The 20,893-nt window shown below is 32.9% G+C and overlaps 1 long non-coding RNA gene across 1 annotated transcript; it reads left to right on the top strand.

Annotated features, from left to right (window-relative positions):
- Window positions 1-1,808: 1,808 nt before the first annotated feature.
- Window positions 1,809-6,066, top strand: LOC127702433 (uncharacterized). Its single transcript, XR_007982426.1, has 3 exons — window positions 1,809-1,866; window positions 2,495-2,606; window positions 5,517-6,066. It is a non-coding gene; the product is annotated as an uncharacterized LOC127702433 (long non-coding RNA).
- The last annotated feature ends 14,827 nt before the right edge of the window (window positions 6,067-20,893 follow it).

The following is a 20,893-nucleotide window of genomic DNA, read 5'->3' as shown; positions in this document are numbered from 1 at the left end:
ATTTTGGCTGTTTTTACAAATTCAGAATACTATTCGTTTCATTCAATTTTTCAACTTTGTCAAATAATGGGAGATAGCACAAATAATTGGTTTTTTTTCATTAAGGAATGTACATAAAATTTACATATTGTTTAGTAACAAAAAGCGAGTTCTTTGACTCCAATTTTCCGGCTTGTTTTTTAAAGCACAGAATGAAGAGTAATTTCCTCCTATTTTATTTCTAAATTTTTCGAAGGATTTGTATAAATAAAATACTTGATTCTATAATTGGGAAATAATATATTGTAATATTGTAATAGTTATCATATACTCAGTCATGATTATCAGATTCAATCGTTGTTTAGTTTTAAGGGTTTACATTATAATCTTTACAAATTTATACAGTTATGCAGTATCTGTGGTATATCTGTAGCTTAAAAAATGCTCCGTGACTTATATTTACTAGCATATTTTTTTTATAGAATAGCAAGTTATAAATCACATTTTGGCAAAGTATTATTTTTTTTATCGTTTTTAATTTGGACGATGATTGTAAGTTCGTTATGCTTGTAAGTTCGTGACATTTGGGGATTTCCACTTTATTCGTGACGTCATGCATAAGAATTTATCATCAGCAACGTGCTGCTTCCAAAATACTTCACCGGATATTTTTCATTGCATGTTCACTAATATCGGCTTTAAAAATAGAAGTTGTAAATGTTCTTGCATACATATGTTTAAACGTCTATTTCCACTATTACTGTTTTATTCCTCTCCTAAAATTTCGTTGAAATCTTGGAAAAATCCTTTCAGCAATGTTATTGACGTCTAAACAATGAGTCATCATCTATTTTTAGGCTATGTGGCGCTCCTTTTTTTTTTTTTTAAGGCCAAGAGTATTATTTTTAAATTCTGTATGTGAGCGGATTTTTTAAGATCAGAAATTTGATGTATTTTGATAAAACAAAACATGCCGATTAATGGCTCGTAAAAAGTAAAATCACAAAAATACTGAACTCCGAGGAAAATTCAAAACGGAAAGTCCCTAATCAAATGGCAAAATCAAAAGTGATTTAATCATGTGCCATTGAAAGCAAATTGAACGAAAAAATACTTTGATGTATCAATGACATTGTGACATCGTTAAAGTTATCTTAAACGTGTAAAAGTGTTTAATTCTGGACTTTTCAATTGACCATTGGAAGTCACATGTGAAAATTAGAATAATTGTTGTAAGGAGAATAAAAAAGTTAGTATGTCCAAATTTCTATTTTTTATCGAGATATTCATTTGTTTTTTTATCTCAAATTTATTCTGTATTAATGTTCAGATACATAATACAATATGCCTGACCTTTAAATTGTTGCACATGCGCAAGAGCCACCGTCCATGACAAAGGTCACGAACTTACAACCATGTCTACTTATTTTACGGAATCGGGTCACAATACGAAATATAGACAGATTAACCATGTTTCTGAAGCTATTCAACAATAAAGTATATCAGACTGTTTGCAAATAAGTAAAGAATATTTAAATTCACAGTGGATAATATTTGCAACAAGGTTTTGAATTTTTTTTCTTCCGTTTCGAGTTAGGGTAACGAACTTCCAATCATCGAGGATACTTGATAAAAAAGTCGCTTTAATTATTGAAATTGTAACAAAAATTTTAAGATGCCATTCTATTCAATATTATAATTCTAAAAGGCAGTGATCGTGATACCTTTCAAAACTTTATATTTTGGTGCTTAGCCCGGGTTCCCAGCTAGAAATTATTAGGACGTCCAGAATCTCGCATATGCGCAATCCGTTGTTTATAATAGTTTCGGGGACTTCCGGTATTTGAAAAAAATATGACCAGACGGGGAAAGAAGAAAAGGACCTATGTAAGAGAGAATATCTAACGCTCAAATGTTTCCAATGACCATATTCGTTTAAAAATAAATTAAGTAGCCAGTTAAGGCAATTATAGTCGCAGTTATGTAACAACTTACTGAAAATATTTTGTGGTGGAAAATCATGTTATGATTAATTATGTTTTCACCTTTACAATCATAATAAAATTCACACTTGTAATCACTTTAATGATAATTGTTGCAATAGATAAATTGTTTGACAAAAGATTTGAAGGACAAATACATAGTTGTACCAATAAAATATAGTTAACCGATTAGCATTACTGCATCTGAAAAAAAAAAACGAAAACTTTCTGTACAGATAAACATATCCTCGTCTCATGGGTTTTCGTGCTATTAAGAACGCATTGTGACCTCACAATTTCCATTGAAAAAGCATGCATAGTACAAATTCAGTTATTCATTTGACGTACGAAAACATATGATATGACCATACATGTAATAATTATATACACGTATATTTTGAATTATGATTTAAATCAGCTATATTTTTTACGGTTATCTTACATTTGTTTAGTTGTTGATCTCTTTACCACTTGTGGAATTAAATACTAAAGGTGAAAATCATCTGCCAACATGTTTTTTCTATTAATTTCAGCCAACAAGTTCAAAGTAACTTTTGTCCTGTTTTTGAAGAAAAATTATGATTTACAACAGCATTCGTATCTATGAATGATATGTTTTTTAGCGATACACATTGGATTTATCAGGTTTGAATTAACTGGCACTAAAATAAAGAAATTAAGAAGGAAAACACTTTTGGTGAATTTTGAATGACTTTGTTTTTCAACCTATTTTGGCAGTGCACGTGTATCCCAAACTCTGTCTGACCGACAAAATGTCAGACAAAAAGTCATTTGGTCATTCAGAAATCTTCTGATTCTTTAGTTGAAAATATTGTAGAAAAACGTCAAATTTCTTTTTCGATCAGACAATTCCTCAAACAGTTTGGAATAAACTGTTTATAGTAAATTATTCTTCATCAAATGGAGAATGCACATGTATGTATAAGTCATTGTCAATTTATAATAAACTGATTTATTTTACAAGAAGTTTATATATCATCAATTACAGTACTTGAATCTAAAGTGGGTGTATATAAATATTGGATTTCAAACGATCCAAACAGGTACAAATTGTAAATATGGTAAATATTCAATCTTATTTTTTATGAAGCAAGGGTCTTGCAATCTGATTGGTTAATTACCCAGGTGTAAATACCAACCAATCCAAGTTCACCCATGGAAAATAAAATTGCCAAAATTTGAAGAATTAAGATTTGGTTTCAGGTGAAGAAAATTGATTGTACACATATTCACCCTGCCGGTTATTGAAAAGGGTTTGAGACTATGAGTTTGCATGCATTTTGTTTTTGTCTTATATTCTATCATGTTAATTATGGTTTTGAAATGATTTGACTGTTTAGAATTATGCAAATACAATTAGAAAAAATGGAATTACACCAGAAGTGTTTATATGCATTGAATATAAGAAAAACATTTTAAATTATAAATGTAGCTTAAGTTTAATGTTAAAAGAACATTTAAACAAGACAGCAACAACAAATTTTCCAAAGATTTAAGGTACATGAAGTTAAGGGAGGTGGATATACATATACATGAAACTGGCTTTGAAGACCCACTTATAATGACGTGATCTGACACAGTGTTCAAGGCATCTCTTATCCATCCAACAACTGTTTTGATAAAGTTCTTCTCATTATGGCACTTCCAATGCTCCTTTAAGATGCACATCTCTGCTTTGCAACACTTTGGCTACATTTTATCTTCAATATGTGAAAAGTATATGTACATTGTACTCTATTTCAAGCTTCAAATCATTCCAAAACTGAACATTGTGTATGAATTTTACCAAAACTACACATTAAAGAACTACCATGAACAGACAATGAACATCTAATTATTTAAAGCTCAGTCATCAATAAGATATTAACAATAACAACCTCTGACATGGTTTCTAAATTTAGCTCTTCCTTCTCTAAATCAAGTTTAAAGCTTATCAAGAATTTATGTCACATAAATGCATGAAATCAAAAAGATATATTACAATGAAGAGGAGAATAGATTTTAATTTTGAAATTTAATGTACATGTATGATAACTCTGTGGAACATGTTGAAAGAAATTTGTATTTGAAAGCAAGCTTGAATATTGTTCTGTTTGCAAATGTTAACTTTTCTAAAACCAATTGCAAGGATATCATAGTGTGAAGACATAACATCCCAGCATAGGTATTTTCACCAGCACTAGTATAATATGAAATAATTCTATTTTAAAAGCAGTTTTGTAATAACCCATCCACCAAAAATTGTTAAATTTTAAGATTTGTTGCTGATTATAATATGCTTGCAACAATTTGAACTACATTTAAAGAAGCATGCAACATCTGTTTGTTGAATGATTTTCTTTTCCAAAAAGGTATCAAACAAAAAACAGTTAGTACACCACATTTAAAAATACCATCAAAAGTTTATTATTATCATTTTCAGGAGAGGTATTTCAAAAAAATAGCAGGTCAGAGAAGGTAAATGTCCTGAGTTATTAGAATAAGGAAATTTGTTCTCAAGACTGATCAGATAAAAAAAATATTCAATGGTTCTTTTTAATGTGATGTATAAAAATATAAACATGTAATACTCCTTCAAACTTATATAATCAATTACATGTATGCATGTATTTCCCTTATAATAGCCAATACACAAGTATTAATATTATTGGTTCATGTTTCAAATTGTGACGCTACTTCAATTTGTAGTTTAACATACAAAATACTGGTCAGGTCCAAACAAATATGTGTCTCATTGAGTCGTTAAGATGAAAGAATCGGTAAATTTGCAATTCTTTAAAAGTCCTTTTATAGATAAAGATGTTCATGTTATCATACTGTGTGATTCATGGAAACAAGTCTAATTTTGATTGGTCTCAAAGATATAAATGGGTTGAATTCATTACTGAAAAAAGGTATCTGGAAACAAACCTAATTTGATTCAGTCTTAAAGATTAAAGCTTGGACAATTTCAGTACTCAAAACAGGTACATGTAATTGGAAACCATCCAATTTTTTATTAGGCCTAAAAGAACAAAAACAATTTTTAGTACTCAAAACTTAAAGTTTAGGATAGGGTAAAGTGCATGTTACTGTTAATTATATTGATGACAATTTAGTGAATTTGTTATACATGTGTTTTACCAGTAAGCACATATTAAAACTCAAGTTTCCAAAAGTACTTAGTAGTGTCTTATAATGATTACGTTACCTTTGAAATACCCTATGTTTATTTAACTTTCCAAAACAAGATACACGTATTTAGCAGTTCCACAACTGTGTTGGCATACAAAATTAAATGTGGTTTTAGCAAACCTAGACATATAGAAATAGAAAGCTTTGTTTTGTTTGTTTGTTTGGTTGTTTTTTTTTTGTATTTTTGTTTGTTCGTTTGCTTATTAGTTTTATGCTGAAACTTGTATATAATGGTGTATATTTACATGTTATAAGTTTAGACATTAACATGTAAATGATATAGTTAAATATCAATTTAATATATTTACATGTAACATATGCATGATATCTTCCAATCTAACACTTATTTTGAAATTGAAGGGCACCGTATCAGCAGGTCTTCTTCCGATGGCTGGCTTTTCAGCTGTACCAAGGATCCCACCACCAGAAACTCCTGTAGGCATTACTCCAGGACTAGCCATGACTACTAGAGTACTAAAAGCCTCGATGCTTTGCAGATTGAGAATTCCACCAACTGGCCATGATGAAGATGGTCTTAGTGACCCAGAGAGTAGTTTATACATGTATTGTCTTTATTTTTGAAATATTAAGTTCAAATGTATCAGAGTACAACTTTATTATATTTTCTTTGTTTAATAAGAATTTTTAAGATATTAATGAAATTTCAATTGACATGATTGATAAGTGGAGTTTAAGAAAGCTATTTGACTACATGTATATGATATATAAACAGATAAATATAGCTAGATAACATGGAAACTTTCAATTTGTAGAAGTTTCGTCATACACTTCTTTGCCACATTAAGTACCGGTAGTAAACATGACGTTCAATTTGTTTTTCATAACATTTGATGCAGTGTGATGAAACTTTGATAGCTACTTATGTGGATACATTTCCTGTTGTATAGTTTTTGATGCAAATGAAATATAATTTTTGATGCAATTAAAAAACCCACTTCAAATGTTTTGAAGTACTAGAGTATACTTGCTACTTAGATAATTTTCGCTCTTATACTTTACAAAATCTTAAATGGATTTTAGGAAATATTTCATTGTGGTAGATATTTCAATTGGCTATTTTTTCTCAGCATTTCCTACCAAATGAAGCTCATTCTGTTTTACGTCATGCTTTCAGAATGAAAAATTATTCAGTTTAAAAATAAATTCTGACAAAAGAAATTAAAAATATATATTCTGCATCTTTTCATATAAGAGTCAGACATCCATAGTTTGCAATATAGACTAATTCACAATGAGAAAATTAATTTCAAGGTTGTCAAAGGGAGATAATTCACATTTTTTTTGTAACCTTTTACATGAATTTTTAAAAGTTTCAAGAATTTGAATAGTCATCATGGTCATTGCATATTTCGATATTCAAATCTGTACTTCACCATAATAAACATTTTTACATAATGACAAATATATTTTTAAGGTCCTTTGTTTTAGAAAGGCATTTTGAATAAGATTCATTAGCAAAACATTTCATTTTATAATTACATCTATTTCATAGCCTTCATCATGCAGGGTAGGTCATTGTAATGTACATGTTCATATGTCATGTCAATTTCCACCATTTGGCACACATGATTTCACACACATACAAATTACACAAATTCGGAAACTTGTTACACTTTTTCTAACATATGAATTAGTAGTTTCCCTGATTGTAATAATGATATTAACTTCTTTTTTATGACCTACAAAATGTACATGTACTAAAAATATAAATTGTCTCATGTCCCTTTGTTTTTCTATCTGTTTAAATATGGGTTTCAATTACATCCCTGTTGTATAAAACCTTGTTCACACGACACAACAAAATCGGATTTGAAATCAGATATGACAACCAAACCAATTTGTGTTCACTCGTATGTGAAATTAAATCTAGATTATCAATTACACATTACAGAACCAGTTGTAAATGCAAACTGAATTCATATCTGATATGATCAATCCAGATCTACATCATATCCAATTTGAATCTAGCATTTGGGTGAACAGGGTTTAATAGTATACAACATTTATCAGTAAATTGGAATCATCTTGAACTAAATTTCATGATTGATAAATTTTGTTTTTCTTTTTTTTTCTTTTAAGGTTGTGGGATCTCAAAACTATAGTGACGTATCAGTGATATTACAATATTGCCTACCATATATCTTATATAATAATTTGTTAACTTTGTCCTACACAACACACTTGAGTGACTTGGGGTTAAAAGTTTGCAATTTAGTCCTCGGGGAATTTTTTTTAAGGATGTACAGTGTATCAGTGATTACTGAATACAGATCTTTAACATTTGGTCAGCATGGCCTATATTTTAAGTTTGGTTGACTTTCAATTAAACTTTATGTGACTGTCACATCTCAGAAACGCATGATGGTAAATGAATAACATATCACTGCTGCAAGCATTTCATATCGTACAAACTATTTTCACAACAATTTAAACACTCTGACCCACATTTTATGTTTGAGCAATTATAATCATAATTCACTTGTTGATTCATATTTTAGACACTAAAAGTTGTAGACTATTGGTTTTTGACCGTGGTACACTCTTATTCCATTGTAAAAACTTATCTTTGAACATGTGGTTATTTATGAACGTAATTTTTTCATCTGGGTGACCTTGTTTTGTCTTTAATTTAGCAAAAAGGTCCATGTCTAGTGGAAGCTTTTTCATAATGTGCTTTTAAAAAGGGTCATTATTTACATTCAGATTCAAATTTTATTCATCCACTGTCTCACTACATCATCTATTTGTATTTTTAACGAATTTTTAGCTAAAAATAAGCTTAGATTTTACCTCACTCACTGTCACTTTAATTATCTGCATTATTTTACATGGAGCATATTTCGTTAACAACCTTTGTTTTTACATCACATGACTTAATTGATTTTTGATTAAAATGAATCGTTCATAAAAACATTATACAAACCATTTTTCATTTTTCGTGAAAAAAAGCTGAAATCTATGTCTACTTCATTTTACCAGCTATGTAAACATTGCGGTTATTTTAAATATCTACCTCCTGAGTCTTCTTAGATGGTTTAATTGAGAAAAAATGTTTTGAAAATTTGACCTTACAATTTGATTGCTTGATTTTTGTCGAGCTTGCGAAATTTATTTCGCGAAAGTGTGACAAAGCGATTCCTTGATTCCGGGGGCGGTAGTGACAACATTTAGGTTCAATCTGTGGTTAAAGTTTTTTTAGACACCAATAGCTTTGTCTAACCTACATGGAATTTTATGAAATTTGGACAGAAGCTTGTTTATGACCAAAATACAGTATCCAGAGCAAAACATTTAAAATACCGTATTTTACTTATAAATGGACTTACAGTTAACAAGTAGATACAGTCTTGGGTTAAATTAAAGTTTGTTACACATCAATTTCTTTGGAAAACCTTCATAGAGTTTTATGAAACTTTAGCAGAAGCTTTTTAATGATTAAAAGATAGTGTCTGAAGTAAACCTTTGAACATATATTGTTTTCATGTTTAGCATTTTTCTGATGCATGGACATTTTTTTACAGTTATTTTTTACAGACAGTTTGAGATTAAATTTTTTGACATGATAGATTTGTAAACCTTCATGGATTGTTATGAAACTTGGAAAGAAGCTAATATTCAAGAACAAGAAATAGCATCTTAAGAAAAAAGTTTAAATTTATTTTAAATTCTGTATTTTACTGATAACTGTACTCACTTTTTTTAGTCAACATTACTCTTTTACACCGAAAGCAGCAATTGAAGGCGAGACACAGGGTCCTGCGGTACCCCTTACGATTTTTATTGTGATTAACGCTACTTTGACTAATATTAGTATGCAGAAAACATAAGCTCTATTGAGCTTTTATATCGTCTTTAAATATAGATACAGTAGATACAGTCTGGGATTAAAGTTTGTCAAACATCAATTACTTTGTCAAACTTTATAGACTTTTATGAAAAGACTGTACTTAAAACTAAAATTCGTTCTGAAAACCATAGAAAAATGTTCGACAGATTATTTCTGTATCATTTTGTAAAATAAGCATAATTACTGGTTTTCACTGTTCTCTATTTAAAAAATGTGATCTGAGGATTCATTATTATTGATAGAATACCAATCTTTCGTGGATTTCTTGGGTAAAGGTAAACCATGAATTTAAATGTTCAACAAAGCACACATTTTTTATATGTGTGTATGCCATGTATGCCGACTTTCGAAAAACCACAAAATCAAATATCCACGGAAATACATTTTTTTGGTAAATCCAAGAAAATTGGTATAAATGAATCCACAGAACATGCCACTATATTTCCATTCCATTTTTTAAATTTGCATTTACATGTAAAGTACTAGTAAATAACTCTTCTTCATTTTACAGGTTTAAAAAATTATAGTTTTTTTATTTCTTACTATACACATGTATTCATCTGTAGAGTTTAGAAAAATTGGTGGATCTAGGAAGAGGATCAGTTACTCTGATAGAGAAAAGGCTTTTATTTCCTCCTCTTGCACTTAACAATCCTTGTAAGAGACTGGAAATCCTCTTATTGAGGGTTTTAGATTTCCTCCTCTTGCACTTGACAACCTTTGTAAAAGACTGGAGATCCTCTTTTTGAGAGTTTTGGATTTTCGACTCTTACACTTGACAATCCTTGTTAGTGACAGGAAATCCTCTACTGGTGAGTTTTAGATTTCCTACTCTTTCACTTGACAACCACTAGAAGAGACTGGAAATCTTCTACTTTTGAGTCTTAAATTTCATATTGTTGCACTTGACAACCCTTGGAAAAGACTGGAGATCCTCTTTTTGAGAGTTTTGGATTTCCTACATTGACACTTGGCAACCCTAAGAAGAAACAGAAAATCCTCTACTTGAGAGTATTAGATTTCCTACTCTTGCACTTAACAATCCTTGTAAGAGACTGGAAATCCTCTTATTGAGGGTTTTAGATTTCCTCCTCTTGCACTTGACAACCTTTGTAAAAGACTGGAGATCCTCTTTTTGAGAGTTTTGGATTTTCGACTCTTACACTTGACAATCCTTGTTAGTGACAGGAAATCCTCTACTGGTGAGTTTTAGATTTCCTACTCTTTCACTTGACAACCCCTGTATTAGACTGGAAATTCTCTACTTCAGAGTTTTAGATTTCATACTGTTGCACTTGACAACCCTTGGAAAAGACTGGAGATCCTCTTTTTGAGAGTTTTGGATTTCCTACATTGACACTTGGCAACCCTAAGAAGAAACAGAAAATCCTCTACTTGAGAGTATTAGATTTCCTACTCTTGCACTTAACAACCCCTAGAAGAGACTAGAAATCTTCTACTTTTGAATCTTAGATTTCCTACTCTTGCACTTGACAACCCCTAAAAGAGACTGTAAATCTTCTACTGTAGAGATTTTTATTCCTACTCTTTCACTTGACAACCCTGGACAAACACTGGAAATCTTCTACTTTTGAGATTTAGATTTCCTACTCTCGAGCTTGACACACTCCTTCAGGAGACAGGAAATCCTCTAGTTGATAGTTTTAGATTTCCTTCTCTTGCACTTGACAACTCCTAAAAGAGACTAGAAATCTTCTACTTTTGAATCTTAAATTTCCTACTCTTGCACTTGACAACCCTGGACAAACACTGGAAATCTTCTACTTTTGAGTCTTAGATTTCCTACTCTTGCGCTTGACACACTCCTTCAGGAAATCCTCTAGTTGATAGTTTAAGATTTCCTTCTCTTGCACTTGACAACCCCTAGAAGAGACTTGAAATCTTCTGTTTAAGAGTTTTAAATTTCCTACACTTGCACTTCACGAACCTTGTAAAAGACAGGAAATCCTTTTCTTGAGAGTGTTAGATTTCCTTCTCTTTCACTTGACAACCCCTAGAAGAGACAGTAAATCATTTACTTGAGAGCTTTAAATTTCCTACTCTTGCACTGGAAAACTTTTGTAAGAGACTGGAAATCCTCTACTTGAGAGTTTAAGATTTCCTACTCTTGTACTTGACAACCCCTGTAAGAGTCTGGAAATCCTGTACATGAGAGTTTTCGATTTCCTACTTTTGCACTTTACAATTCTTGTAAAAGACTGGAAATCCTTTACTGGTGATTTTAAGATTTCCTACAATGGCACTTAACTACCCTTGTAAAAGACTAGAAATCCTCTACTGGAGAGTTTTAAATTTCCTCCACTTGCCTTTGGCAACCCTTGTAAAGACTAGAAATCCTTAATTTGAGTGTAATATATATCCTACACTTGCACTTGACAAACCTTGTAAGAGATGGAAATCCTCTACTTGAGAGCTTTAAATTTCCTACTTTCACTTGACAACTTTTGTTTGAGACTAAATATCCTCTACTTTTAGAGTTTTTGATATTCTCCGCTTGCACTTGAGAACCCCTGTAAGAGTCTGTTAATCCTCTTCTTGAGAGTTTTAGATTTCATTCTCTTGCACATAACAGTACCTGTAATGTGTAAGAGATGGAAATCTTTTACTTGAGAGTTTTAGATTTTCTACTCTTGCACTTGATAACCCCTGTAATAGACTGGAAATCCTCTACTCGAAAGTTTTAGATTTCCTTCTCTTGCACATAATCCCTAGAAGAGACTGGAAATCTTTTACTTGAGAGTTTTAGATTTCCTCCTGTTGCACTCGACAACTCCAGTAAGCGACTGGATTTCTCTACTGGAGAGTTTACGATTTCTACTCTTTCACTTTAATCCTTGTAGGAGACTAGAAATCCTCTACTTGAAAGTTTTCGATATACTCCTATATATATATTCAAGAACAAGAAATAGCATCTTAAGAAAAAGTTTAAATTTCTTTTAAATTCTGTATTTTACTGATAACTGTACTCACTTTTTAAGTGAACATTACTCTTTTACACCGAAAGCAGCAATTGAAGGCGAGACACAGGGTCCCGCGGTACCCCTTACGATTTTTATTGTGATTAACGCTACTTTGAGCATTATTGACTATTTCGTGGAGGCCAGAATATATCGTTGCAAGAAACCGGAGTGTCTCCCTTACAAATTGAAGAAAATTTCTAAATTTGGTAAACAAAATTAAGTGAATTATTTATTTTATCATGATCTCATCTAACTCTATTACGAATAAAAGCTATTTCAAATTAAAAAAAAAGAATTGATTAGGCATCAATTTTGAATTGCATGATATATTGTTGGATAAAAAATTGTGTACTTGAATCTCTTCCTGTATATAAAGATTTCATATTTTGTGCAAAAATGAACATATATATGTGTTCAACAATCTTCAAAATGTTACCCGTTAACCAAACAATCAATAGCAGTACATATATTAAAGCAAACCCAGGTTCAAAGGTTCGAAAGCTTTATCTATAGACTAATATTAGTATGCAGAAAACATAAGCTCTATTGAGCTTTTATATCGTCTTTATATATAGATACAGTAGATACAGTCTGGGGTTAAAGTTTGTCAAACATCAATTACTTTGTCAAACTTTATAGACTTTTATGAAAAGACTGTACTTAAAACTAAAACTCGTTCTGAAAACCATAGAAAAATGTTCGACAGATTATTTCTGTATCATTTTGTAAAATAAGCATAATTACTGGTTTTCATTGTTCTCTATTTAAAAAATGTGATCTGAGGATTCATTATTATTGATAGAATACCAATGTTTCGTGGATTTCTTGGGTAAAGGTAAACCATGAATTTAAATGTTCAACGAAGCACACATTTTTATATGTGTGTATGCCATGTATGCCGACTTTCGAAAAACCACAAAATCAAATATCCACGGAAATACATTTTTTTGGTAAATCCAAGAAAATTGGTATAAATGAATCCACAGAACATGCCACTATATTTCCATTCCATTTTTTAAATTTGCATATACATGTAAAGTACTAGTAACTAACTCTTCTTCATTTTACAGGTTTAAAAAATTATAGTTTTTTTATTTCTTACTATACACATGTATTCATCTGTAGAGTTTAGAAAAATTGGTGGATCTAGGAAGAGGATCAGTTACTCTGATAGAGAAAAGGCTTTTATTTCCTCCTCTTGCACTTGACAATCCTTGTAAGAGACTGGGAATCCTCTTATTGAGGGTTTTAGATTTCCTCCTCTTGCACTTGACAACCTTTGTAAAAGACTGGAGATCCTCTTTTTGAGAGTTTTGGATTTTCGACTCTTACACTTGACAATCCTTGTTAGTGACAGGAAATCCTCTACTTTTGAGTCTTAAATTTCCTACTCTTGCACTTGACAACCCCTGTATTAGACTGGAAATTCTCTACTTCAGAGTTTTAGATTTCATACTGTTGCACTTGACAACCCTTGGAAAAGAAGGGAGATCCTCTTTTTGAGAGTTTTGGATTTCCTACATTGACACTTGGCAACCCTAAGAAGAAACAGAAAATCCTCTACTTGAGAGTATTAGATTTCCTACTCTTGCACTTGACAACCCCTAGAAGAGACTAGAAATCTTCTACTTTTGAATCTTAGATTTCCTACTCTTGCACTTGACAACCCCTAAAAGAGACTGTAAATCTTCTACTGTAGAGATTTTTATTCCTACTCTTGCACTTGACAACCCTGGACAAACACTGGAAATCTTCTACTTTTGAGATTTAGATTTCCTACTCTTGCGCTTAACACACTCCTTCAGGAAATCCTCTAGTTGATAGTTTTAGATTTCCTTCTCTTGCACTTGACAACCCCTAGAAGAGACTTGAAATCTTCTGTTTAAGAGTTTTAGATTTCCTACACTTGCACTTCACGAACCTTGTAAAAAACAGGAAATCCTTTTCTTGAGAGTTTTAGATTTCCTACTCTTGCACTTGACAACCCCTAGAAGAGACAGTAAATCCTTTACTTGAGAGCTTTAAATTTCCTACTCTTGCACTGGAAAACTTTTGTAAGAGACTGGAAATCCTCTACTTGCGAGTTTAAGATTTCCTACTCTTGCACTTGACAACCCCTGTAAGAGTCTGGAAATCCTCTACATGAGAGTTTTCGATTTCCTACTTTTGCACTTTACAATTCTTGTAAAAGACTGGAAATCCTCTACTGGAGAGTTTTAAATTTCCTCCACTTGCCTTTGACAACCTTTGTAAAGACTAGAAATCCTATACTTGAGTGTATTATATATCCTACACTTGCACTTGACAAACCTTGTAAGAGATGGAAATCCTCTACTTGAGAGCTTTAAATTTCCTACTTTCACTTGACAACTTTTGTTTAAGACTAAATATCCTCTACTTTTAGAGTTTTTGATATTCTCCGCTTGCTCTTGAGAACCCCTGTAAGAGTCTGTAAAGCCTCTTCTTGAGAGTTTTAGATTTCCTTCTCTTGCACATAATCCATAGAAGAGACTGGAAATCTTTTACTTGAGAGTTTTAGATTTCCTCCTGTTGCACTCGACAACTCCTGTAAGCGACTGGATTTCTCTACTGGAGAGTTTACGATTTCTACTCTTTCACTTTAATCCTAGTAGAAGACTAGAAATCCTCTACTTGAAAGTTTTTGATATACTCTTGCACTTGACAATCCCTGTTAGAGGCTTGAAATCCTCTACTGGAGTTTTAGTATTCCTACTATCGCAATTGACAACCCTAGATAGGGATGGAAATCTTCTAATTTTGAGTCTGAGACTTCCTGCTCTTGCATTTAACAATCCCTGTAGTAGACAGGAAATCCTCTTCATGAGAGTTTTAGATTTCCTACTTTTGCACTTGACAACTCTTAGAAGAGAATGGAAATCTTTTATTCTAGAGTATTAGATTTCCTACTCTTGCCCTTGACAATCCCTGTATGAGACAGGAAATCCTCTACCTGAGAGTTTTAGATTTCCTACTCTTGTACTTGACAACCCCTAGTAGAAACTGGAAATCTTCTTACTTTTGAGTCTTAGATTTCCTACTCTTGCACTTGACAACCCTTAGAAGAGACTGGAAATCTTCTATTCTAGAGTATTAGATTTCCCACTCTTGCACTTGACGACCCCTGTAAGAGACATGAAATCCTCTACCTGAGATTTTTAGATTTCCTACACTTGCACTTGACAAACCTTATAAGAGACAGGAAATCCTCTACCTGAGAGTTTTAGATTTCCTACTCTTGTACTTGACAACCCCTAGTAGAAACTGGAAATCTTCCTACTTTTGAGTCTTAGATTTCCTACTCTTGCACTTGACAACCCTTAGAAGAGACTGGAAATCTTCTATTTTAAAGTATTAGATTTCCCACTCTTGCACTTGACGACACCTGTAGGAGACATGAAATCCTCTACCTGAGATTTTTAGATTTCCTACTCTTGCACTTGTCAACCCCTGTAAGATTATGAAAATCCTCTATATGCGAGTTTTAGATTTCCAACAGTTGCGCTTGACAACCCTTGTAAAAGACCAGAAATCCTATACTGCTGAGAAATCCTCTACTGCTGAGTTCAAGATTTCCTACACTGGCACTTAACAACCTTGTCAGAGACTGGATATCCTGTACTGGCGAATTTTAGACTTCCAACTCTGGAACTTAACAATTCTTAGAAAAAACAGTAAATCCTTTACCTGAGAGCTTTAAATTTCTTGCACTGGACAACTTTTGTAAGAGATTTCCTCCACTTGCCTTTGACAACCGTTGTAAAAACTGGAAATCCTATACTTGAGAGTTTACTTCTAACTCTGGCACTTGACAACCCCTATGGGAGACATGAAATCCTCTACTTGAGGATTTAAGATTTCCTACTCTTGCACTTGACAATCCTTGTAAGAAACAGAAAATCCTCTACTTGAAAGGTTTAGATTTCCTACACTTACACTTCACAACACCTGTAAGAGTCTGGAAATCCTCTACATGAGAGTTTAAGATTTCCTTCTCTAGCACTTGACAACCCTTGTAAAAGATGGAAATCCTCTACTTGAGAGTTTAAGATTTCCTTCTCTAGCACTTGACAACCCTTGTAAGAGATGGAAATCCTCTACTTGAGAGCTTTAAATTTCCTACTTTCACTTGAAAACTTTTGTAAAAGATTGGATATCCTCTACTTTTAGAGTTTTGGATATACTCCTCTTGCACTTCTACCCGAGATGGCAAATCAAAGCACTGTAAGCGCTGTAGGCAGTTAACCAAAAACCAAGGCAAACGTAATTATGAAAACTGTCGCAGTGTGGCTTCAATTTTTTTTTTAAGATTTGAAAGAACAAACATTAAACATTCGTATATTGTACATGTATGTTCATTAAATGAATTGATTATTTCATCAAGGTTTTCAAAAGCAACTCATATATCAATGTAAATGCCCCCGAACTTCACCCCCAAGTGCATGATGTTACTCCATACCAAGTTTGGAATAAAATGACAGGTGATTATAAAACAGTTGGTCAAACATTCTCGGGCTTTACACTGCTTGAAAGATTTATATGTTTTCTTTAAAATGAGCCATAAATAAAAATTATTATAGGCCCAGAAATAATTTAATAAATAATCAAAGTAAATTCAATAAAATTTTATAATAAACAAGAAATAATTGAAATAGGATGCCGTTACGAAGTCTCCCAAACAAAGCCTCCATAATTCGTCATTCCCATGGTCTCCTGATATTGGGCAAAGTCCAGTTCATATTGGTTTGAACTAGTAAAGTGATATGCATATGTGACACCCACGAGATTGACCCTGTATGTCATTCAAATCTTTTTGAAATGATGAACTGGAATAAATATTGTTAAGGTGTAGGTATCTCGACCGTTTACAAGCTCCCCAAAAATTTCATTAAATTTGTTATATTGTCCCATACATGAATATATATGATTTAGGGGTGGGGATCTTGACTGTTTACAAGTTCTCAAACAAGAGGGGGTGGGGTGTCCCCATGGACTCCCCCTATACTTCATTTGATTTGATTTATTGTCCCATACATGAATATATATGGTTTAGGGGTGGGGATCTCGACCATTTCCAAGTCCTTAAACAGGAGGGGGGTGGGGTGACCCGAGGAACTCCCCATATATTTCATTTGATTTGTTATATTGTCCCATACATGAATATATATGGTTTAGGGTTGGGGATTTTCACTGTTTACAAGTTCTCAAACAGGAGGGGGTGGGGTATCCCGAGGGACTCCCCCTATATTTCATTTGATTTGTTTTATTGTCCCATACATGAATGTATATGGTTTAGGGGTGGGGATCTCAACCATTACCAAGTTCTCAAACAGGAGGGGGTGGGGTATCAGGGACTCCCCATATATTTCATTTGATTTGTTTTATTGTCCCATACACGAATAAATATGGTTTAGGGGTGGGGATCTCAACCGTTTACAAGTTCTCAAACAGGAGGGGATGGGGTGACCCCAGGGACTCCCCTATATTTCATTTGATTTGTCTGATTGTCCCATACATGAATATATATGGTTTAGGGGTGGGGATCTCGATCATTTCCAAGTTCTCAAACAGGAGGGGGTTGGGATGATACCGGGGACTCCTCCAAATTATTTTCATTTGATTTGTATTATTGTCCCATACAAGTATATAAAATTGAGAATGGAAATGGGGAATGTGTCAAAGAGACAACAACCCGACCACAGAACAGACAACAGCAGAAGGCCACCAACAGGTCTTCAATGCAGCGAGAAATTCCCGCACCCGGAGGCGTCCTTCAGCTGGCCCCTAAACAAATATATATACTAGTTCAGTGATAATGAACGCCATACTAAACTCCAATTTGTACACAAGAAACTAAAATTAAAAATAATACAAGACTAACAAAGGCTAGAGGCTCCTGACTTGGGACAGGCGCAAAAATGCGGCGGGGTTAAACATGTTTATGAGATCTCAACCCTCCCCCTATACCTCTAGCCAATGTAGAAATGTATTGTTTAGGGGTGGGGATCGCGAGGGTTTACAATATAAACGTACATTTTCAAATTGAAGGGGGTTGGGATGACCTCTAGTGACTCACCCTATATTTTGGTTGATTTTTTTTTATTGTCCTGTTCTCATTACTGAAGACTGCATGTGTCTATCACTTATTCTTTTCAAGAAATCGTCATTTGAAAATTTAAAAAAAATAAAATCCCATAGGGTTTTATAGTAAACCCTTCCGTTCTTCAGGCCCCTCCAAATACCCCTAAATAGACCCCAATGCACAAACAAAAGATTAATGGCTCCGCTAGACATGTTAGTCTAATATTTTATGAAACCCTAAGTAAATCTGACAAACGGTCAAAGTTGTCTTCTTAGACGGTTTGAGTGGATTCGGTCCGACTTGTCTCGGGGACGAGTTGTCCACATTACTTAAAACATCCCATCAACGTGCATCTGTTTCATGACCTCGTTTCATTCATAAAATAACAACAACCTTATTTTGCAAGATAAGTTAAAAATTACCGCCCACTTATATAACTTTATTTTCTCTGTCATAGAGATTTGTTATACATGAACAATATTCCTGCGCATTTTGCCATTTGGGAAACATAAACGACTTGTAATTCCCGATTTTCGGCGATGAAATATTTCATACAATTGTTCTGTAGCCAAAAGCACAGGGGATAATAAACTACGTACGGATTTCTATTGAGCACTACTTCCTATGTGCAACTTCAAAAGATTTGGGTAGTTTGACGATCATTTAAGGTTTTTCTGGTCATATATTTTGTATTCCAGAATTAAAAGTATTTAAAAAAAATGTCCAATTAGTTATAAATAACATAATAGCCAGCTAGATAATAACAATGGCACGTATTTCAGCATTTATTGGGTAGTACACTAATCTAGTGTGCTCGCATAAAAACGAAAAACAACAAAAAGACAAACAGTACACAAAACACAACATAGAAACTAAAGACTGAGCCAAACGAACCCCACAAAAAAAAACGAGGGTGATTTCAGGTGCGTCAGAAGGGTAAGCAAATCCTGCTCCGCATGTGGCACCCGTCGTGTTGCTCATGCAAGTACAAACCTGATGATAAGTCTAATTCAGTAGGTCACATAAGAGGAAGAGGACCGAATTGTGATTTCGACAGTATGAACATATCCGACATCTGTGAAAACAGATATTCCAAAACTGAGCAATCATTTAAATAGTTTAAACAAAAGTTTGAGCATCATATTATTAGGTGAATTCCCTCTATATCTTAATAATGAAACAATTCAGATGATTCTATATTTGAAAATTTTTACATACTGGAACTATTTTCTAATGCACATTTTTAATGCATTATTGGCATGTGGCATTATTTGGAAAATGATTACTCCGTTTGCCTCTTTGTACAAACAAACAAGTTTTCATTGGAGTGCAAGATTTTGACAATACAATTTCAGTTTTTACTGTCAAAAAATAATGCCCTCTCCTAAATAAAAACTGCAAATCACACACTGATGGAAAATGATGAAATGAGAGAAAATCATGAAAGATTCGATTCAGGTTGGGAATTCCAATAAAAACTAGATGTGTCGGAACAACACGAATGGCCCCTTCTCAAAAAGTTGGAAAATCTGCAATTTCAACAACACGTATGGACACAAACATGCATGGATAGTATCCTGAGCTCCCAAGACCAATACTAGTTTGATGAAAAATTTCCTTGATCAATGAGTAGTTAAATTTCAAAGTATCAGCAAACAGGAAGTGGATGTACTTCAGATCTAACAAGATGTGTTAAAACGACATGAAAATTAGCAGAGCGGAACGAAACATAGCCTTGATCTGTAACTCATCATGGTAGACTCTAATATCAAAAATCAGCCCAATATCTGAAGGCGTATAGAAAAAAATCCGTATAACTGATTTTTTTTCAACAATTTATCAAAGTCTGAAGTCCGTAATTTCAGCAAAAATTGGCAAAGCGGAACGAAACTTAAACTTGTTCTGTAACTCATCATGGTTAACTTACATACCAAAAATCAACCAAATATCTGAAGGCGTTTAGAAAAAAAAATGTGTATAATGGTTTGTTGCGGAATGATCGAATGAGAATGACGGACAAGGGTAAAACTATATGGACACGACAACTTTGTTGCGGGGCAATAAAAATTAGAAACTGCAACAAGACATATATACATATATACTGCATTCAACATATCATAATAGTCAACTGCTTATCTTTATTTAAAAGAGTTCGTTTTTTATAATATAAGGGTTTAGCATTGACATTATTGTGGATAATCTTTTGAATGCATATATGACCGTCTGTTATGAATCAATATTACAATTGCTTTATGGAGCAAAGGTTATGTCCTATTAATTCATGACCAATAATTCAAATGCTGATGCTTTGGTTTTTGAATAACTTCAAGGAAAGCTCAATTTTAAAGTGTTTTGCAATAATGCAATCGGTGGCAAAAAAAAGTTCAAATTATTTTCTATTTAAACTTTTTTTCTTTAAATTTATCTGTTTAAGACAGACGCTTGAACTTAAAATAAAATGCATTACCTTGTAATATTTTTTTTTTATGTTTACCATTGTTTTGATAGTTTGGCTTCTAATCTAATCTCAAGTCTGACCCATTAATATTGAAAATTGAGGAATAAATTAGCAAATTACTTTCACACTCAATATGTAATAAAATACTTCACTGAGCGCAGGTGGATACGAGCGCAGAGGTCCAACCCTGAACAGTTGGGGCAAAAATGAACACAATATTCGCAGTTGATACAAGTCTGAATTTGGATTGTAATTAAATATTTAAAACATAATAGGTTTCTGACACCGAATAACTGTAGTCAAAGAACTTAGAATTGGTTATATGATTTA

This window comes from Mytilus californianus, unplaced genomic scaffold, assembly GCF_021869535.1.
Source record: "Mytilus californianus isolate M0D057914Y unplaced genomic scaffold, xbMytCali1.0.p SCAF_5, whole genome shotgun sequence".
Classification (NCBI taxonomy): domain Eukaryota; kingdom Metazoa; phylum Mollusca; class Bivalvia; order Mytilida; family Mytilidae; genus Mytilus; species Mytilus californianus.
The sequence above is the reverse complement of the archived record's forward strand: the minus strand, read 5'-3'. Positions and strand labels throughout refer to the sequence as shown.